General features: G+C 36.8%; 1 long non-coding RNA gene across 1 annotated transcript; it reads left to right on the top strand.

Annotated features, from left to right (window-relative positions):
• Positions 1-16,163: 16,163 nt before the first annotated feature.
• On the top strand, positions 16,164-20,162 carry LOC133248114 (uncharacterized). Its single transcript, XR_009736617.1, has 3 exons — positions 16,164-16,385; positions 19,128-19,234; positions 19,836-20,162. It is a non-coding gene; the product is annotated as an uncharacterized LOC133248114 (long non-coding RNA).
• The last annotated feature ends 226 nt before the right edge of the window (positions 20,163-20,388 follow it).

The raw sequence follows: 20,388 nt of genomic DNA, 5'->3' as shown, positions 1-20,388 counted from the left end.
AGATCTTTAATCCATTTTGAGTTTATTTTTGTTTATGGTGTTAGAAAATGCTCTAGTTTCATTCTTTTGCATATGGTTGACTGGTTTTCCCAGCGTTTGAATCAGTTCTAATGAGGTGGATGAAACTGGAGCCTATTATACAGAGGGAACTAAATCAGAAAGAGAACCATCAATACACTGTATTAATGCACATATATGGACTTTAGAAAGAAGGTAACAATGATCCTATACGCAAGGCAACAAAAGAGACACAGACTTAAAGAACAGACTTTTGGAGTATGTGGAAGAAGGCGAGGGTGGGATGATTTGAGAGAATAGCACTGAAACATGTATATTCCCGTATATAAAAGAGATGACCAGTGCAAGTTGGATGCATGAAGCAGGACACTCAGAGCTGGTGCTCTGGGACAACCCAAGGGATGGGGGAGGGAGGAAGGTGAGAGAGGGTTTCTGAATTGGAGAACACATGCGAACCCATGGCTGATTCATGTACATGTGTGAGAAAAATACCACAATATTTTAAAGTAATTATCCTCCAAATAAAATAAATTAATTAATTAAAAAAAAAGACTACTGGAGTGGGCTATCATTTCATATTCCCTGGAGGACCTTCCTGACCCAGGGATCAAACCCTCATCTCCTACACTGGCAGGCAGTCGCTTTACCACTAGTGCCACCTGGAAAACCCCACTGAAGTATCATATACACATCCAAAAATATAGGTATCGCTCTTTTGTGTCTCACTTTTTTTGCTCAACAGTATGTTTATGGCATTCAAACCTCTAAAATGTTGCATATTGTGTGAGCCCACTTCCATGTAATATCAAAAATAGGAGTAGAGAGACCAAAAGTAAATTAATATATTTAACATATGTTAAGCTTACACAGGTTTATTGTTGTTGTACTATATTTGGTAATTTGCATTTTCTAGACATTCTATTTCATATGGATCGTAAAAAGTTTTTATAATACAGCTTTATTGTCTGTTTAACATCCGTAAAAACCATAATGGTTTTGTCAGGTTTCAGTTCAGTTCAGTCACTCAGTCGTGTCCGACTCTTTGCGACCCCATGGACTGCACTATGCAGGCTTCCCTATCCATCACCAACACCCAGAGCTTGCTCAAACTCATGTCCATCGACTTGGTGACACCATCCAACCATCTCATCCTCTGTTGTCCCCTTCTCCTCCCGCCTTCAATCTTTCCCAATGTCAGGGTATTTTCCAGTGAGTCAGTTCCTCCCATCAGGTGTCCAAAGTATTGAAGTTTCAGCTGCAGCATCAGTACTTCCAATGAATATTCAGGACTGATTTTCTCCAGGATGGACTGGTTTGGTCTCCTCCCAGGCCAAGGGACTCTCAAGAGTCTTCTCCATCACCACAGTTCAAAAGCATCAATTCTTCAGTGCTCAGCTTTCTATATGGTCCAACTCTCACATCCTTACATAACTACTGAAAAACCAAGCTTTGACTAGACAGACCTTAAAGTAATGTCTCTGATTTTAATACGCTATCTAGTTTGGTCATAGCTTTCCTTCCAAGGAACAAGTGTCTTTCAATTTCATGGCTGCAGTCAAATCTGCAATGATTTTAGGGTCCAAAAAAATAAAGTCTCTCACTGTTTCCATTGTTTCCCCATTTTTTTTGCCATAAACTGATGGAACTGGATACCATGATCTTTGCTTTTTGAATGTTAAGTTTTAAGACAGCTTTTTCACTCTCCTATTTCATTTTCATCAAGAGGCTCTTTAGTTCTTCACTTTCTGCCATAAGGGTGGTGTCATCTACATGTCTGAGGTTATTGCTATTTCTCCCAGCAATCTTGATTCCAGCTGTGCTTCATCCAGCCTGGCATTTCACATGATGTGCTCTGCATGGAAGTTAAATGAACAGGGTGACAATATACAGCCTTGACATATTCCTTTCCCAATTTGGAACCAGTCCACTCTTCCATGTCCAGTTCTAGCTGTTGCTTCTTGATCTACATACAGACTTCTCAAGAGGCAGGTCAGGCGGTCTGGTAATCCTATCTCTTGAATAATTTTCCAAAGTTCGCTGTGATCTATACAGTCAAAGGCTTTGGCATAGTCAAAGCAGAAGGTGTTTTTCTGGAAGTCTCTTGCTTTTCCAATGATCCAACAGATGTTGGCAATTTTATCAACAACAAACAATCAAATTGCCAACATCTATTGGATTGTCACGGAGAAGGCACTGGAGAACCACTCCAGTGGTCTTGCCTGGAAAAATCCTATGGACGGAGGAGACTGGGCTGCAGTTCATGGGGTCGCTAAGAGTTGGACACGACTGAGCGACTTCACTTTCACTTCTCATTTTCATGCACTGGATAAGGAAATGGCAACCCACTCCAGTGTTCTTGCCTGGAGAATCCCAGGGATGGAAAAGCCTGGCAGCCTGCCATTTATGGGGTCACACAGAGTCGGACACAACTGATGTGACTTCGCAGCAGCAGGAGCATTGGATTGTCATATTTATATACATATAAAAGATTCATGTTTTCTCTATTCTCCATGTGTCATTTATTAATTTTATTGTCTTTCAAATGAAAATAGCTTTGACCCTTCTATTCCCCTCTACTGTAATTTTTTCTTTGTTATGATTTTTCTTTTTCTTTTTTTTAATTTTTTTTAATTAATTTTTTTTTATTTTTAAACTTTACATAATTGCATTAGTTTTGCCAAATATCAAAATGAATCCACCACAGGTATACATGTGTTCCCCATCCTGAACCCTCCTCCCTCCTCCCTCCCCATACCATCCCTCTGGGTCGTCCCAGTGCACTAGCCCCAAGCATCCAGTATCGTGCATTGAACCTGGACTGGCATCTCATTTCATACATGATATTTTACATGTTTCAGTGCCATTCTCCCAAATCTTCCCACCCTCTCCCTCTCCCACAGAGTCCATAAGACTGTTCTATACGTCAGTGTCTCTTTTGCTGTCTCGTATACAGGGTTATCGTTACCATCTTTCTAAATTCCATATATATGCGTTAGTATACTGTATTGGTGTTTATTTTACATGTTTCAATGCCATTCTCCCAAATCTTCCCACCCTCTCCCTCTCCCACAGAGTCTATAAGACTGTTCTATACGTCAGTGTCTCTTTTGCTGTCTCGTATACAGGGTTATCGTTACCATCTTTCTAAATTCCATATATATGCGTTAGTATACTGTATTTATGTTTTTCCTTCTGGCTTACTTCACTCTGTATAATAGGCTCCAGTTTCATCCACCTCATTAGAACTGATTCAAATGTATTCTTTTTAATGGCTGAGTAATACTCCATTGTGTATATGTACCACTGCTTTCTTATCCATTCATCTGCTGATGGACATCTAGGTTGCTTCCATGTCCTGGCTATTATAAACAGTGCTGCGATGAACATTGGGGTACACGTGTCTCTTTCCCTTCTGGTTTCCTCAGTGTGTATGCCCAGCAGTGGGATTGCTGGATCATAAGGCAGTTCTATTTCCAGTTTTTTAAGGAATCTCCACACTGTTCTCCATAGTGGCTGTACTAGTTTGCATTCCCACCAACAGTGTAAGAGGGTTCCCTTTTCTCCACACCCTCTCCAGCATTTATTATTTGTAGACTTTTGGATCGCAGCCATTCTGACTGGTGTGAAATGGTACCTCATAGTGGTTTTGATTTGCATTTCTCTGATTTTTCATATTTGCTAGTTTCTTCCTTCGTCTTTATGTCAACTACTTTAATTTCACCGAAATTGCTTTTTCATTTCAAGTTTCTTGTCAAGCATGCTCAGATTTCTTCTTTTTTTTTGTTTACAATGTATGCATTTAATGCAATTCATATGTCACAAGACAGAATCTTGTTGTTCTATTTTTCTTTAATTCATATAAAATTATGAAATTTGACTTTGATTTTTCCTTGGTTCATATGTTATTTAGAAATACAGTACTGAATATAAAACCTGATAAAGATTTTCAAAATTTTAGTTATTGCCTTCATTTTAGGTAAACTAGTTAGAGAAATTTTCATGAATCTGGAAATATTCTGTATGTCTATTACATATGGCTGATGTGACTATGAAATCAATATGAAATGTTTATTTCTTCTAATTAATTAAAAATTAAATTTGAATATTCACATTTCAAGTGCCCACTTGCCAAACTTGGCTGTGGGCTAGTGTTGTGACACCAAATTTCTGTAGTTTTTTTAGTGGTGTAACTGGACTTAAGCATATATAGCAAATTTGGGGGAAATGTTCATTTGAACTTAAAAAAATAAGAATATTCTATGTTACTGTATGTGTGTGTGTTCATATATGTACTGGTTACTTGTCTAGCTTAGATATTTCTATTGCGTACTGCTATATCTGCTTGATAAGTAGTGGAGATAAATTGTTTAAATCTCCATTTATGATTATTTATGCATGGTTTTCAAATCTGTGTTGACCTTGTGCTATTCAGTTCAGTTCAGTTCAGTTCAGTCACTCAGTCGAGTCCGACTCTTTGCAACCCCATGAATCGCAGCACACCAGGCTTCCCTGTCCATCACCAACTCCCAGAGTTCACTCAGACTCACATCCATCGAGTCAGTGATGCCATCCAGCCATCTCATCCTCTGGTGTCCCCTTCTCCTCCTGCCCACAATCCCTCCCAGCATCAGAGTCTTTTCCAATGAGTCAACTCTTCCATGAGGTGGCCAAAGTACTGGAGTTTCAGCTTTAGCATCATTCCTTCCAAAGAAAGCCCAGGGCTGATCTTCAGAATGGACTGGTTGGATCTCCTTGCAGTCCAAGGGACACTCAAGAGTCTTCTCCAATACCACAGTTCAAAAGCATCAATTATTCGGTGCTCAGCCTTCTTCACAGTCCAACTCTCACATCCATACATGACCACAGGGAAAACCATAGCCTTGACTAGATGGACCTTTGTTGGCAAAGTAATGTCTCTGCTTTTGAATATGCAATCTAGGTTGGTCATAACTTTCCTTCCAAGGAGTAAGTGTCTTTTAATTTCATGGCTGCAATCACCATCTGCAGTGATTTTGGAGCCCAGAAAAATAAAGTCTGACACTGTTTCCACTGTTTCCCCATCTATTTCCCATGAAGTGATGGGACCAGATGCCATGATCTTTGTTTTCTGAATGTTGAGCTTTAAGCCAACTTTTTCACTCTCCACTTTCACTTTCATCAAGAGGCTTTTTAGTTCCTCTTCACTTTCTGCTGTAAGGGTGGTGTCTCTGCATATCTGAGGTTACTGCTATTTCTCCTGGCAATCTTGATTCCAGCTTGTGTTTCTTCCAGTCCAGCGTTTCTCATGATGTACTCTGCATATAAGTTAAATAAGCAGGGTGACAATATACAGCCTTGACATACTCTTTTTCCTATTTGGAACCAGTCTGTTGTTCCATGTCCAGTTCTAACTGTTGCTTCCTGACCTGCATACAGGTTTCTCAAGAGGCAGATCAGGTGGTCTGGTTATCCCATCTCTTTCATAATTTTCCACAGTTTATTGTGATCCACACAGTCAAAGGCTTTGGCATAGTCAATAAAGCAGATATAGATGTTTTTTTGGAACTCTCTTGCTTTTTACATACATTTTTTAATTGCTAATAGGTTACATATTCAGTATATAATTATTAAACAGGCTCAATCTTTTGTAACATGGTTCTTGGTTGATACTATGAGAGTACATTAACTAAAGCAGTTTGTGTTCTTTACTTTCCTGTTCATGGCTTTTGATAAAATAATATGGCTCATTAAGTTAGCAGTTATTAAAATAACTGTTTTACATACATAGTGTGTTAAACAAAATATTTTAAAATATAAACATTCTTAAAATTTAAATGGAAAGCTATTATATATATACTTAATATAAATTTAGGATTATCATATTCTCTATTTACATATATTATTTATATGTAATAACATATAGTTAATATTTAAGTATAATATATTGTTACTTTGAATTCTACATTATGTTGTTTTCTTAGCTTTCACAATAAATATTTTTAACTTTCTTTTATAAGAATTTATAAATTTAATATGTCTTATTAGTTCCCTACGTGGACAAGGCAATGGCGACCCACTCCAGTACTCTTGCCTGGAAAAATCCCATGGACGGAGGAGCCTGGTAGGCTGCAGTCCATGGGATCGCTGAGTTGGACACGACTGAGCGACTTCACTTTCACTTTTCACTTTCATGCATTGGAGAAGGAAATGGCAACCCACTCCAGTGGTCTTGCCTGGAGAATTCCAGGGACAGGGGAGCCTGGTAGGCTGAAGTCTATGGGGTCGTGCAGAGTCGGACATGCCTGAAGTGACTCAGCAGCAGTTCTATAAGTGCCCGACATTTTACAGCATGCATTCTTTACTCAATAGTCTAGTAAGTTCATATTTTTGTACTTTTATGAAACGACGAAAAGACATAATTTCTCTCTACTGTTTTCACTGCTCATGCCATTTTTGCTGCCTTGAATTCTAACACAAACATATATGCACAATTTGATACTTTATCATTACTATTCTACCTGTCAATATCTATTTGGATATATCCACATAAGTTCTTTTCTTAAGTTCTTCTTTCCTTTCTGCATATCCAAATTTTCAACTACAATAAGAGTTTCTTCATTATAAGACCTTAAAATGTTTCCTTTACACGGAGTTATTTCATAATTTTGGCTATCTCCCTCCATTTAAAAAACTTCCTAGAAATGAATCCATCTATCCATCTTGTTAGAAGGATATTTGCACTTATTATGGACATCTAATTCATCTATATCTCTTAGGTCACTAGGTACTGCCATTTTAGATTTAGTCACAACCACATTTTATATAATAAACAGTAAATTCAAAACGCTCTTAGTATTTTGAGTATTTATCTTGGCTCTAGGTGGACTAACCATGCTGCTGCTACTGCTGCTAAGTCTCTTCAGTCATGTCCGACTCTGTGCGACCCCATAGAGGGCAGCCCACCAGGATCCCCTGTCCCTGGGATTCTCCAGGCAAGAACACGAGAGTGGGTTGCCATTTCCTTCTCCAATGGATGAAGGTGAAAAGTGAAAGTGAAGTCACTCAGTCAGGTCTGCCTCTTAGCAACCCCATGGACTGTAGCCTACCAGGCTCCTCCGTCCATGGGATTTTCCAGGCAAGAGTACTGGAGTGGGGTGCCATTGCCTTCTCCCTAGATTTTATTATAGTTAGATGCCAGAAGGGTCAACATATTTGGGCATGTAACAAAGGACATGATGTGTACCAAATTATTTAACTGGAACCAGAAAAATGTATGATAACATGAATAATACATTTAACACTTACCTTGTAGCTCAGCTGGTAAAGAATCCACCAGTAATACAAGAGACTTCAGTTCAATCCATGACTTAGGCAGATCCCCTAAAGAAAGGAATGGCTACCCACTCCAGAATTCTTACCTGGAGCTGGTAGGGTACAGTTCATGCATTTGCAAAGAGTTGGACACAACTGAGTGACTTTCACTTTTCACTTCAAATTTTAAAAGTGAATATTACTGAATTTCACATTATTTGGCATCACTAATGAATGTTTCACATGCGATAATTCAATTAAGTGGGTAATAGAATATTATTTTTTAGTTTATTAATATAAAATATAATAAAGATATTCACCATATAGGTAGCCATTAGCAATTGCTATAGAAAGTTCAAATATTAGTCTATATTATTAAGACATAATAGAGTTTGCAAATAGCTTACAAACAGCTTACAAATACCTGAGAAAAGAAGAGAAGTGAAAGGCAGAGGATCAGGAAAAGATACCCAACTGAATGCAGAGTTCCATAAATTAGCAATGAGAGAGAAAGTCTTCCTAAGTGAACAATACAATGAAATAAAGAAAAACAATAGAATGGGAAAGCCTAGACATATCTTCAAGAAAACTGGAGATACCAAGGGAATATTTCATGCAAAGATAGGCACAAGAGAGGACAAAAATGGCAAGAACCTAACAGAAGCAGAAGAGATTAAGGAGAGGTGGGAAAATACCCAGAATACCTGTACAGAAAAGCTCTTAATGACCCAGATAACCACAATGGTGTGGTCACTCACCTAGAGCCAGGTATCTTGAAGTGTGTAGTCAAGTGGGCCTTAGGAAGCCTTACTAAAAACAAGGTAGTGGATGTGGTGTAATGCCAGCTGAGCTATCCCAAATCCTAAAGAATGATGCTGTTAAGTGCTGCACTCAATATGCCAGCAAACTGGAAAACTCAGCAGTGGCCACAGGACTGGAAAAGGGCAGTTTTCATTCCAATCCCAAAGAAAGGCAATGCCAAATAACGTTCAAATTATCCTAAAATGGCACTCATTTCACATGATACAAAGATTATGCTCAAAATCCTCGAAGATAATCTTCAGCAGTACATGAACAGAGAACTTCCAGATATTCAGGCTGGATTCAGAGAAGACAGATGATCAAATTGCCAACATCCATTGAATCATAGAGAAAGCCAGGGAATTCCAGAAAAAAATCTACTTTTGCCCCATCGACTCTGCTAAAGCCTTTGACTGTGGTGATCACAACCACCTGTGGAATATTCTTAAAGCGATGGGAATACCAGACCAATTTAGCTGCCTCATGAGAAATCTGCATGCAGGTCAAGAAGCAACAGTAGAACAGGACATGGAACAATGGAATGGCAGGTTGGTTCAAAATTGGGAAAGGATATATTCAACACTGAATATTGTCACCTTGCTTATTTAAATTATATGCAGAGTACATCATATGAAGTGCTGGCTGGATGACTCACAAGATGGAATTAAGATTGCAGTGAGAGATATCAACAACCTCAGATAGCAGATGATACCACTTTAATGACAGAAAGTGAAGAGGAACTAAAGAGCCTCTTGATTCAGTTGAAACAGGAGAATGAAAAAGATGGCTTAAAGTTCAACAATCAAAAAACAGAGATCATGGTATCCAATCCCATCACTTCATAGCAAATAGACGGAGAAAAAGTGGAAACAGTGTCAAATTTCATTTTCTTGGGCTCCAAAATCAATGTCTACAATGACTGCAGCCATGAAATTGAAAAGCGCTTGCTCCTTGGAAGTAAAGCTATGACAAAATTAGATAGCATATTAAAAAGCAGAGACATCATTTTGCTGACAAACATCCATATAATCAAAGCTTTGGTTTTTCCAGTAGTCATGTACGGATTTGAGAGTTGAACTATAAAGGGTGAATGCCAAAGAATTGATGTTTTCCAGCTATGGTCCTGGAGAGAGTCCCTTGGACAGCAAGGAGATCAAGCCAGTCAACCCTAAAGGAAGTAAACCCTGAGTATTCATGTGAAGGACTGATGCTGAAACCGAAGCTCCATACTTTGGCCACCTGATGTAAAGAGCTGACTCATTGGAAAAGATCCTGATGCTGGAAAAGATTCAATGCAAGAGGAGAAGAGGGCCACAGAGGAATATGTGACTGGATGACCTCACTGACTCAATGGACATGTAGTCGTGGGTGTGCTCAGTCTCTTCAGTCATGTCTGATTCCGTGACCCTATGGACAGTAGCCCTGCTAGGCTCCTCTCTCCATGGAATTTTCCAGGCAAGAATCGTGGAGCGGGTTGCCATTTCTTTCTCCAGGGGATCTTCCTCAGCCAGGGATTGAACCCAGGTCTGTTGCATCACAAGCAGATTCTTTACCATGTGAACCACCAGGGAAGCCCATCATTGGATGTGAATTTGAACAAACTCAGGGAGATAGTAAAAGGGAAATTTTGCCTGCTGCAGTCCACAGAGTCACAAAGAGTCAGACATGGCTTCACGACTGAACAACAACAATAAATTGGTATATAACTACAGATTTATATTCCATTTGTCTAGATTTTAGAAAGCTAAAAATTAGATGACAGTTAAAAAAGTTTAAAATGTAGTAACTCTTCTGAATTAGGGATAAGTATCCTTAAATACGTACTGTTAATGGAATTATGATTCCCTCCATTATAATAGAAATGACACAATGAGATTATAAGGAAAAGAAATAAGTAATGCCTAGATTTAGCAAACTTATCTAAAAGTAAAACTTAAACATTGAAGTTACTCGACAAGGAGTAGATGTTCAGCATTGATGAATGAAGTGAAAGCAAGTTAACAGCAGGGTGATCATGTCCTTTGTCCCCCTATATCTTTTAGAAAGGGAAATCAATTCTCAGAGGAACTCACCAAAGAACAAACTAACTGATACACTACATATCCAAAGTCTCCTATACTCTGGAGTTGTGTGATGAGATAAACTGTCTTCAAAATACCCAAGCGTAAGAATTTCCTGTTTCAGTGACTCGGTGATAAGAATGTACTTTTTCCACTATTGTTTCACTCTGGGCCTTCACAGGGCAGTCTGTGAAGACCACAGACATTGTTTGATTTTCACAGTAACCTGGCCACTCACGAGAAGAGGCAGGACTCTGGCCTGTAGAAGGTATGTGTTTCCCTCTCCTTCCTAATTCCTCATCTCATTTAGCAGGAGATTACAAATGCCAATGTGGTTCGATTTAGGGACAATTGCTAAGCAAACAAATTAAAGAGATATTGGTATCTGTATTTGATATTTGGGTATTTTAGTTTTGGGAGAAAATAAGAATAAAATATGAAGTATTTGGGAAGATTTCTTAAAATGTTCAAATTCTTGCCTGCAGACATTATTCAAGGGAAAACTTTCATGTATAACTGAGTTTGTTAATCAATCCAATTTAAGACGGAATATCAGTAGCATCAGGACAAGGGACAGTTAACATTGTATTTTGTCTTCAATAGACATAGAATTAGATATAGTATTAAATATTTAACTCAGCCCTTAAAAATATGTTATTAAAATGGATTCATAGAATTGTGAGTGGCCAATAAAATTCTTCACTTGTCTAATTAAAGTAAAAATCAGAATATGGTACCTCCAGTAAAATGCTGGATTAACTCAATTATATACAATCAAATGCTTTATAAAAACTTGGTCATAAATTTGAAAAAAGATAAATCACACTAACACAGAGATTTCTTTCTAATAAATTATATGCCTGATATGAATACTATCATGGCAATTGCATTAAAATAAGAAATAAAATAAAAGGCAAATTTAATATTAGGTGTTTTACATGCTTTATATCATACATATTTTTATTCTCATTTTAGATTAGTAAACTCATTTGCTAAATACTAAATAATTTTTAATGGTCATACATTGTAAATTTCAAAGCCAGAATTAATTGTAGATTGCACTACTACAGAATCCATTGACTGAATTTTTAAGGCACATTGTTGACTTCTTATAATTGCTGATACAACTAAAGCTTCCCTCATTGACTTAACAGCCTCAGGATCTTCCTCGAAGTTTGTACCAACATTGTTCTTCCATAAATGATGTATGCTTTTCCTTATCATTTTGTGATTTCATATCTTAGCCATTGTCAACTGTCAATTACTCATGTAAAATAAGTATTTAATGACATTTTAACATTGTTTTGTCTTTATATGATAAACTCTTTTGGAGAATTTAATATGTCATGTACCATTTTTAACATATAAAATATTTATTTAATTTTTAATGATTTCTTAGAGCTCCACAATCACTCAAATTAGAAGAATTATTTGATAGCATCTCATTCCCTTTTCATTAATGAATGTCCCAATTAAAGTAGATTAATGCAGAGTGTACCATATATGCCAATACTGTTATTCCCTCATCATAGAAAGCTGTCTTTAACTTTTAACGGATTTTAAACTTAACTATATAATTGGTGCATGTTTTTCAAATATAGACTTTAATTTGAACAAAGATATTATAACAATTTTCAAGTGTTTCTGTGAATTTTGACTTTCATTTCATCAGGATATTACTATTCATGAACTTTTTCAGTAATCTACTAATTTTCATTGTTCCAATAAACAAGTAACATTATGTCAAACAGAGAATTAGTTGTTTTTAACTGATTGATGATGGTTTACAATATTGGTTTGATTTCTGTCATACATCAGCATAAATTAATCATAGGTGTACATATGTCCCCTCCTTTGAGTTTACTTCTCACTTCCCGCCATTTCCCACCATTCTTGGTTATTACACATCAAATACTATTTTTAAAACTACTTACTCTATGACGAAACAGTTGTCTAAAGGTCTACTGAAATGAGAACCAAACTTGGATTTGCTCAGCTGCTAAATGAGTGCTGTTAACTGATCTCACACATCACCCAGTTTAACCTTTCAAGGCTTCTTGTGCTTTTATACACCATTTATTAACTACTTATGTAAAGTTTCCATAGAGCAACATCCTTGACATTAAACAGCCACAGAGATGAAGAACCAAAAGGAAAACTACTCAGAACCGAGTCTGGTTAAGGATACCAGGAGACAGCAAATGAGAGGTAAGATCCTGAGAAGATCAATTTTAGCAGCTGAGCAGGAGAAAACCTACGTGGGATTAAACTTTCAAATTGCCTTTCTTTATGTCAATGGAACGACAGGAACTACCGCTGCAAGTGTAAAGCATTTACCCACTTACATGTTTTTATTAATGAGACTTAGAGCTGGAGTTTGAAATACAATATTCTAATATGACATATGTGCTGTGCTGTGCTTAGTCGCTCAGTTGTGTCCAACTCTTTGCCACCCCATGGACTGTAGCCCGCCAGGCTCCTCTGTCTATGGGGATTCTCCAGGCATGAATGCTGGAGAAGGTTGCCACGCCCTCCTCTAGGACTACCTACCCAGGCATTGTTGTAATTTGTAGTCTTTGATCTACAACTCGTGAAGCCTTATATTCGCTGAAAAAGGAATGGTATATTCTGAGAGGAGGATTGCAATGGTAAATGTTTTGGGGTCCAAGTTGATGTCTTTGAATTCTCACAGATGTGGGATCTTTTGTTCTTCTAAAATAACTGTCTTCATCACTCCTTTCTCAGTGTTTCCTTTTCTCTCCCTGCAGATTCACCGTCAGCTCAAGAGAAGCTCATTGTTGTGATCCTGGGAATCCTGGGAATGTTTTGTCTTGATGTATACTATAGTGAGAGTGATAACTTCTATTCCACGTAAGTCAAGTTTTGAAAGATTATGATTGAACCTTTCATTTTAATGATCGTCGGTGCCTCTAAAATGTCATATTATTATGGAATAGAACTCTTATTTTAATGTGTGCATTTAGCCTAAGTATTGAATTCTTATTCTGAGTTGAGCGAAGTATAAATTACAGAATGATTGTAGGGAAAATTAAATATATACATAGATATTTTCTGATTTCATAACTCAAAGATATACTTTAACAAATTGAAACACCTTATTGAGAAAAACAAATTAATTCTTGAGATTGCTTGAACCAAGTATTGTAAGAGGTGGTGGAGTCTTTTCTCTAAGATTTTTGAAATATACACCCCCCAGTCTTCATTACCTCATTAATTATTCTTAAAGCAATTTTTTCCAGATCATCCTAAATCCTACAAACACCATGTTTAAACTAAAAACATTATGATTTATTTAAATCAATGTTAATATTTTCGAAGATTACTTCCATTTTTTTCTAGGTACCCAAATATCAGGACAAAATAAGTCCTCTCTGGTAACAAAGCTCCAGAAAGGTACATAATGATTTCAAACTTCTAATATAAATATAGTTTGTGTTTTGTCTCTCTCTTAGGCTAGTGAAGATAGAAACAGATTTTGGGGTAGAACATAAATTATAAAATCAGGCAACAAATATTCCTAAATAATCATTATAAGAGAGGCTTTCTCCCTATGCAGCAATATGATCACCATATCCATTATAGGCAATTGACTCTAATTTTATCCTGCTATAAGAGATAAAAAATATTGTTATTCTAAAACAGAGCGTTTTAGTATCATTTCTAAAAAACCATTGCCTAATCCAGGATCATACTTTCACCTATGCTATCTAAAGCATTGTTTTTACTTCTTCATGTTTGTGCTTTCATCCATTTTCAGTTAATTTTCACATGTGACATAAGGGAAATATGATATATCTTTCCATCCATTTATTTAAATCTTTGACTTTTAACAATTTTGTTTTTAAAAGTATATGTTTTGCACATATTAGTTAAATATATTTCTGGATGTTTTATTATTTTTGATCTATTTTAAATAAAACATTTTTCTTTTTTTATTTTTTCCAACTTTATTGAGCTATAACTGACATTTAACATTGTGTAAGTTGAAGGTATACAATGCATTGATTTTATACACATATATTGTAAAGTGATTACCACCAGCCACATAATTACCACTTCTTTCTTGTGGTGAGAATATTTAAGATCGTCTCAGCAACATTCAGGTATTGAATACAATATTTTAAATTACAGTCACAATCCTGTACATTAGATACTCATGTATTTATTTTATAACTGAAATTATGTACCCTTTGAATATTTCTCCCCCTTCTCTGCTCCCCAGAACCTAGAACCTACTATTCTGCTCTCTGCTTCTATGAGTTCAGTTTTTCAGATTCCACAAATAAGTGACAGCATACAATACTTGTCTTTGTCTGACTTATTTCACTTAGTATAATGTCCTTAAAGTTCATCTATGTTGTTGCAAATGGCAGAATTTCCTTCTTTCATGTGCCTGAGTATTGTATTGTATGTATGTGCATACATGTGTGTGTGTGTGTATCCCACAACTTTTTTATCCATTCATCTGTCAATGGACACCTAGGATGTTTCCATATCTTGGCTGTTGTGAATAATTCTGCAAAATGCTATTTTCAGATTACTCATTGCTGGCATTGATATCACAAGCTCTACCGTAAAAATCCAACTACCTTAGCATCCCTGAAGGCTTTTTCATGATGTAATTTGTGCCTTCCTTTATAGTCTTATCTCCCTAAAAAGCACAGGAATAAAACTCCTGAATATTAACTGACATCTTAAAATTTAATGTATGCCTTTTAGTCTGCCCCATGTTATGTTTTCCTGGAGCTAATGATGTACTGATGTCCCTGAGAGCTCAGTTGGTAAAAAATCTGCCCACAATGCGGGAGACCCTGTTTTGATTCCTGGGTTGGGAAGGTCCCCTGGACAAAGGATAGGCTACCCACACCAGTATTATTGGGCTTCCCTTGTGGCTCAGCTGGTAAAGAATCCGCCTGCAATGCAGGAGATCTGGGTTCGACCCCTGGGTTGGGAAGATCCCCTGGAGAAGGGAAAGGCTACCCACTCCAATATTCTGGCCTGGAGAATTCCACGGACTGTATAGGCCATGGGATCGCACATGGTCGGACACAACTGAGCTACTTTCACTTCACTTCAATAATGTACAGTGAATGTTTTCCAGGGTGGATTACCAGAGCCTCCATTGGACAATGGAACACAAGAAAATTCCACATCTAAAATCATGACTTTCAAAGAGAACCCACTTTAGAGGTATGTAGATAAAAGACTGAGACCAACAAGTATCTTCTCTGCTTCTCTCAGTCAATTGATAACCTGCTCAATTTGGATGTTATTTTAGACTCAGCCAACTATAAAGTCCAACTTTCATTTTATTTAATTTCAGAAAAAAATACTCATCTTTCCCAGTAGTTAGATTCTTCTGTATACATGATATATTCTTTTAAATCACCACTTCTCAAAATAATACTTTTTCTACCAAAAAATTCTACATCTCCTTTAGCACAGTCTCTAATCCTTATTATATGCTCTCATATGGGTATGTAGATTAGGCACTAGGTTAGTGTATCAATGCTAAGTTAAGATCAGCTCTGTACCTATAGATTTTACTTAGTCTAGAGACTGCTTCCCTTGTGGCTCAGCTGGTAAAGAATCCGCCTGCAATGCGGGAGACCTGGGTTCGATCCCTGGGTTGAGGAAATCCCCTGGAGAAGGGAAAGGCTACCCACTCCAATATGCTGGCCTGGAGAATTCCATGGACTGTATAGTTCACAGGTTGCAAAGAGTCAGACGTGACTGAGCGACTTTCACTTTCTTTCTTTCAGAGAATACAAAGAAGTTGTTTTCCCCTGTGAACTCCTATCTGTAGAGATTGTGAGAAAAAACATCAATTTTCTAAGATATATTTCCTAGAGAATTTTAATAGTCTCATGCATAGATTTGGAGGGATGTAAGTCATCTCCCTAAGGCCAGGAACGTAGAAACGAAGTCCATCCATCTCACGAAATCAATGGTTTTACAAGGAGTAGAAAGGATTCCTCAGTAGCTAAGTTCCAGAGCATTCCTTTCAAGATACACACTGAATGGTCTCCGGGGAATATCTTTTGTTTTGAAGGAAAGGAATGTAAAAGTAAATGGTCGTGTTGTGGACAGAAATGTTACTATTTTTCAGATGAATCGAAGAACTTTGAAGAAAGAAAAAAACGCTGCAAGGAAATGGACTCCACACTTCTTAAGATAGAAGATAAGGAAGAACTGGTGACGTATTTTTGTTTTCCATCTCACCCTGTATTCATCTTATTCTTTTGGCCATCTGGCCATTAGTTGTTGCCTAAATCATTTTTTTTTTTTTAAGCTGTGCTGGGTCTTCCTCCCTACCCATGGGCTTTCTCTAACTGCGGTGACAGGGCTTCTTGTGGAGGTGACTTCCCTTGTTGTGGAGTATGGGCTCAAAGCTCAGGCTCAGTAGTTGTAGTGCGCAGGTTTAGCTGTCTGTTGCACGTGGAATCTTACTGGACTGGGGATCCAAGCTGTGTCCCCTGCGTTGCCTGACAGATTCTTAACAACTTGACCACTGGGAAAGTCCTGTTAGCTAAATCTGAACGCTTGATAATATTTGAGTGTCCATAGTTTACAGTTGTAAGTTGATTCAGATCTAGACAGTTCTCATCTTAAGGTCAGAAATACAAGTAGAAATGAAATTAGAATTTCCTTTAATTCATCTAACTCACCCACAGTTAGAACTTTTCCAGTAGAGCAAATGTAAAGGGAAACATGAAACAACTAGGAAAAAATTATGCTTAAAATATTTCATTTTATCAGAGATAATTATATTTTCATACTTATAATTTCATGGAAATGTAGCTTCTCTCTGGAAAAAAAAATGTCATTTTACCTCCAACAAAATCAAGAAGTACAATACCACTGAGTTTAGGGTAAAAGGAAGACTTGGTATGAATTTAAAATTCATATGATTATAAGATCAATTAATTCAAACTCATATTAAATTTTAACTCATACTAACTTTCAAGAAAATTGAACTAAATATTTCATAATCCTTATCAATATCCTTGATTTGAATAGAGAATTAACTTACTATTATTCTTTCAAGAAATATATTCCTACATTCCAAGTTAAGGAGAATCTTTTAATATTCTTTCACAGACACTAAGACTAACTCAATTATCTGTAATAGTACAATCACCCATATTTTTGGCTTTTAAACTCATAAATAGTTATAAAAATATGAACTTGAAAACCATCAAGAGAACAGAGCAAATCTGAACCTGAAAAGAACACATTTTCAGATCTGAATTAACTTCCTTTTTATTCCAAGGGGCTTCCCTGGTGGCTCAGACAATAAAGAATCTGCCTGCAATGCAGAAGATCTGGGTCTGATCCCTGGGTCAGCAAGATCCCCTGGAGAAGGGAATGGCAACCCAGTCCAGTATTCTTGCCTGGAGGATTCCATAGACAGGAGAGCCTGGTGGGCTCAAAAATTAGCTTTAGAGTCTAGAAGCCCTAATCTTTTATGTAGGATATCTCCATCAAGAAATAAGACCATCTATGAAAACCATAAAATTGAATGTCAAATCTTATGAGTAGATGGTATGTACGTAACTTTTTTCTGGGTAGAGAGACTAAGTGTTTGCCATATTCTCTATGGTGAAAGAAACAAAGGAAAATAAAAACAAACTAAGGGTAAAAACTAAAGCAGAATAGAGAAATACAGAATTTATAGTCAGAAACTCTCTCTTTAATTCCCTCTCACACATTACTTTGCTTGTAATAAAACTGGTTATATTTTCTTTCCAACATATTTTAGGAAGATCACATGAGATAATATATGTACATTGCTGTTGTTTGTTGTTTAGTTGCTAAGTCATGTCGACTCTTTTGTGACCCCATGGACTGTAGCCTGCCAGTCTCCTCTGTCCATGGGATTTCCCAGGCAATAGTACTTGGGTGGGTGACCATTTCCTTCTCCAGGGAATCTTCCAGAACCAGAGATCAAACCCTCATCACCTTCATTAGCAGGCAGGTTCTTTACCACTAGCCATCAGGGAAATTCCAATATATGTGCATAAACGTGGTAAAAATTAAGTTACAAGATGAACATCATTTACATTTGTACTTATCAAGTAATTTCCAGATACCTATGTAAACATCTCATCTGATATATAAGGACACTTCTTCAAGATGCTCACTTCACAAAAAATAAGCACAGTACTTTTGAAAAAAAAAATTTATATGACATTGGTAAAAACCTCACATCTGTCACACCTGGACCTCAAAATACCAACCAATTTTGCTCAGAATTTTTTCTTGAGCTACAATTATCAGTTTTGAAAGTAAATTAAAATATTTTAGTCTGAAGATTAAATAAGATAGGAACAGACTTCCCTAGTGGTCCAATGGTTAAGACTTTACCTTTCAGCACACAAGGTACAGTTGTGATCCCTCCTCATGCAGCTAAGAGCCCACATGGCTCTCGGCTAAAAATCCAAAGCATAAAAAGGAAGCATATTACAACACATTCAATAAAAGCTTTAAAATCTTTGTGACCCCATGGACTGTAGCCTACCAGGCTCCTCTGTCGATGGGATTTTCCAGGCAATAGTACTGGAGTGGATTGCCGTTTCCTTCTCCAGGGGATCTTCCTGACCCAGGGATTGAACCCAGGTCTCCCATATTGTAGACAGACGCTTAACCGTCTGAGCCACCAAGGAAGTCTCAAAAAATGATCTACATCCAAAAAATCTTAAAAAAAAAAAAAAAGATAGGTAAGCTAAGACAGTGTTATTTTATGTCTCATTTATGTCACTATATTTAATAAATATAACTAAGATTCTTTTATTTTATCATTTGAACAGAATCAGGATGAAATTGATCTTGAAACTATTTGTTACTCAAAATAATAAAATATTAAAAAGATTATTATTTCATTTCAGAATTATGAAAAGACATTTTTATCATAGAATATATCACTTTTTATTGCAGAACTTCATTCAAAGCAGACTATCCTATTTCTATGGGATTGGATTATCTCATTAAGGAACCAGAAATCAATGGACATGGGAAGATAAGTCAATGCCTTCTTTAAAATCGTAAGTCTCTAGAATAGATAGTAAATAATAAGTTCCATATTCTGGTTTACATTTTGAAAAGTATATAGGGAAATGCACACTTTCAATATATAGACAAATATGCATACATATATGGGCATATACAGGTGGTTCAGTGGTAAAGAGTCCTTTGGTAATGCAGGAGACACAGGTTTGATCCCTGGATCAGGAAGATCCCCTGGAGAATGGCAACGCACTGCAATATTCTTGCCTGAGAAGTCCCATGAACAGAGGAGGCTGGCAGGCTACTGTCCATGGGGTTGTAAAGAATAGGACAGAACTTAGCGACTGAGCACACACATGAGCATTGTGTGTACATACAGACACACACATACAAAGAATTTAAGTTCAGAAAATGAGTATATATAGAGAGGGAGGCTATAAAATATATAGAGAGGGAGGCTTTTCAACTTGTTGCTATAATCCTTATAGAGTATGCTTTAGGAAAGGCTAGGGCACCAAGGGATAGTTTCTTGTAAGGAAAGAAAAAATATATATACCTTAACTTTGAACCAATATTTCTTATGTTTACATTAGTGAATGTCTATTTTACATTATTTATATGCTTTTATTTTATTTTAAGTGATTGGACCGAGTCAAATGAAGGAAACTGCATATATTAAAGCAACAAAGAAGTCTGCTTCTGACTGTTCCAGATTCATGCACTTCATTTGTGAGAAGTTGATAGCTTGTCTTGCTACCTAATGAAACAACAACCAAAGACACATGCAACAACGTTTCCTTATAAAAACTCAGACCCTTGGAAGTCCAGTCTATATCGCTAATTTCAGAATGCTTTGTTACGGGCTGCACCTATATTTTAGCTTGATGGAGATACATTGTGGACCCTCCACTTCTGCCTCTTTCAAACATAAATCCCAGATCGTACCAATTATGAGCACAGGTTGGCAGAGTGAGAAAGTATTAGTGCTTCTCATGAACCTTAGGCCTGTGTAGTCAATTTCTGCAACTCACACAGATTTAGTAAGTAATCTTGCAAACTGTTGTCACAGCCATGTACATTTTACCTGGGGTTTAATGCCAAGAGTACATGAAGTCATTATTCTGTATCAGTTGTATATGCATTTGTTTGATATCTTACGTTTTATCAGAAAGACAGTATAGTAACAGAAAGA

This window comes from Bos javanicus, chromosome 5 (genome assembly GCF_032452875.1).
Source record: "Bos javanicus breed banteng chromosome 5, ARS-OSU_banteng_1.0, whole genome shotgun sequence".
Lineage (NCBI taxonomy): Eukaryota > Metazoa > Chordata > Mammalia > Artiodactyla > Bovidae > Bos > Bos javanicus.
The sequence above is the reverse complement of the archived record's forward strand: the minus strand, read 5'-3'. Positions and strand labels throughout refer to the sequence as shown.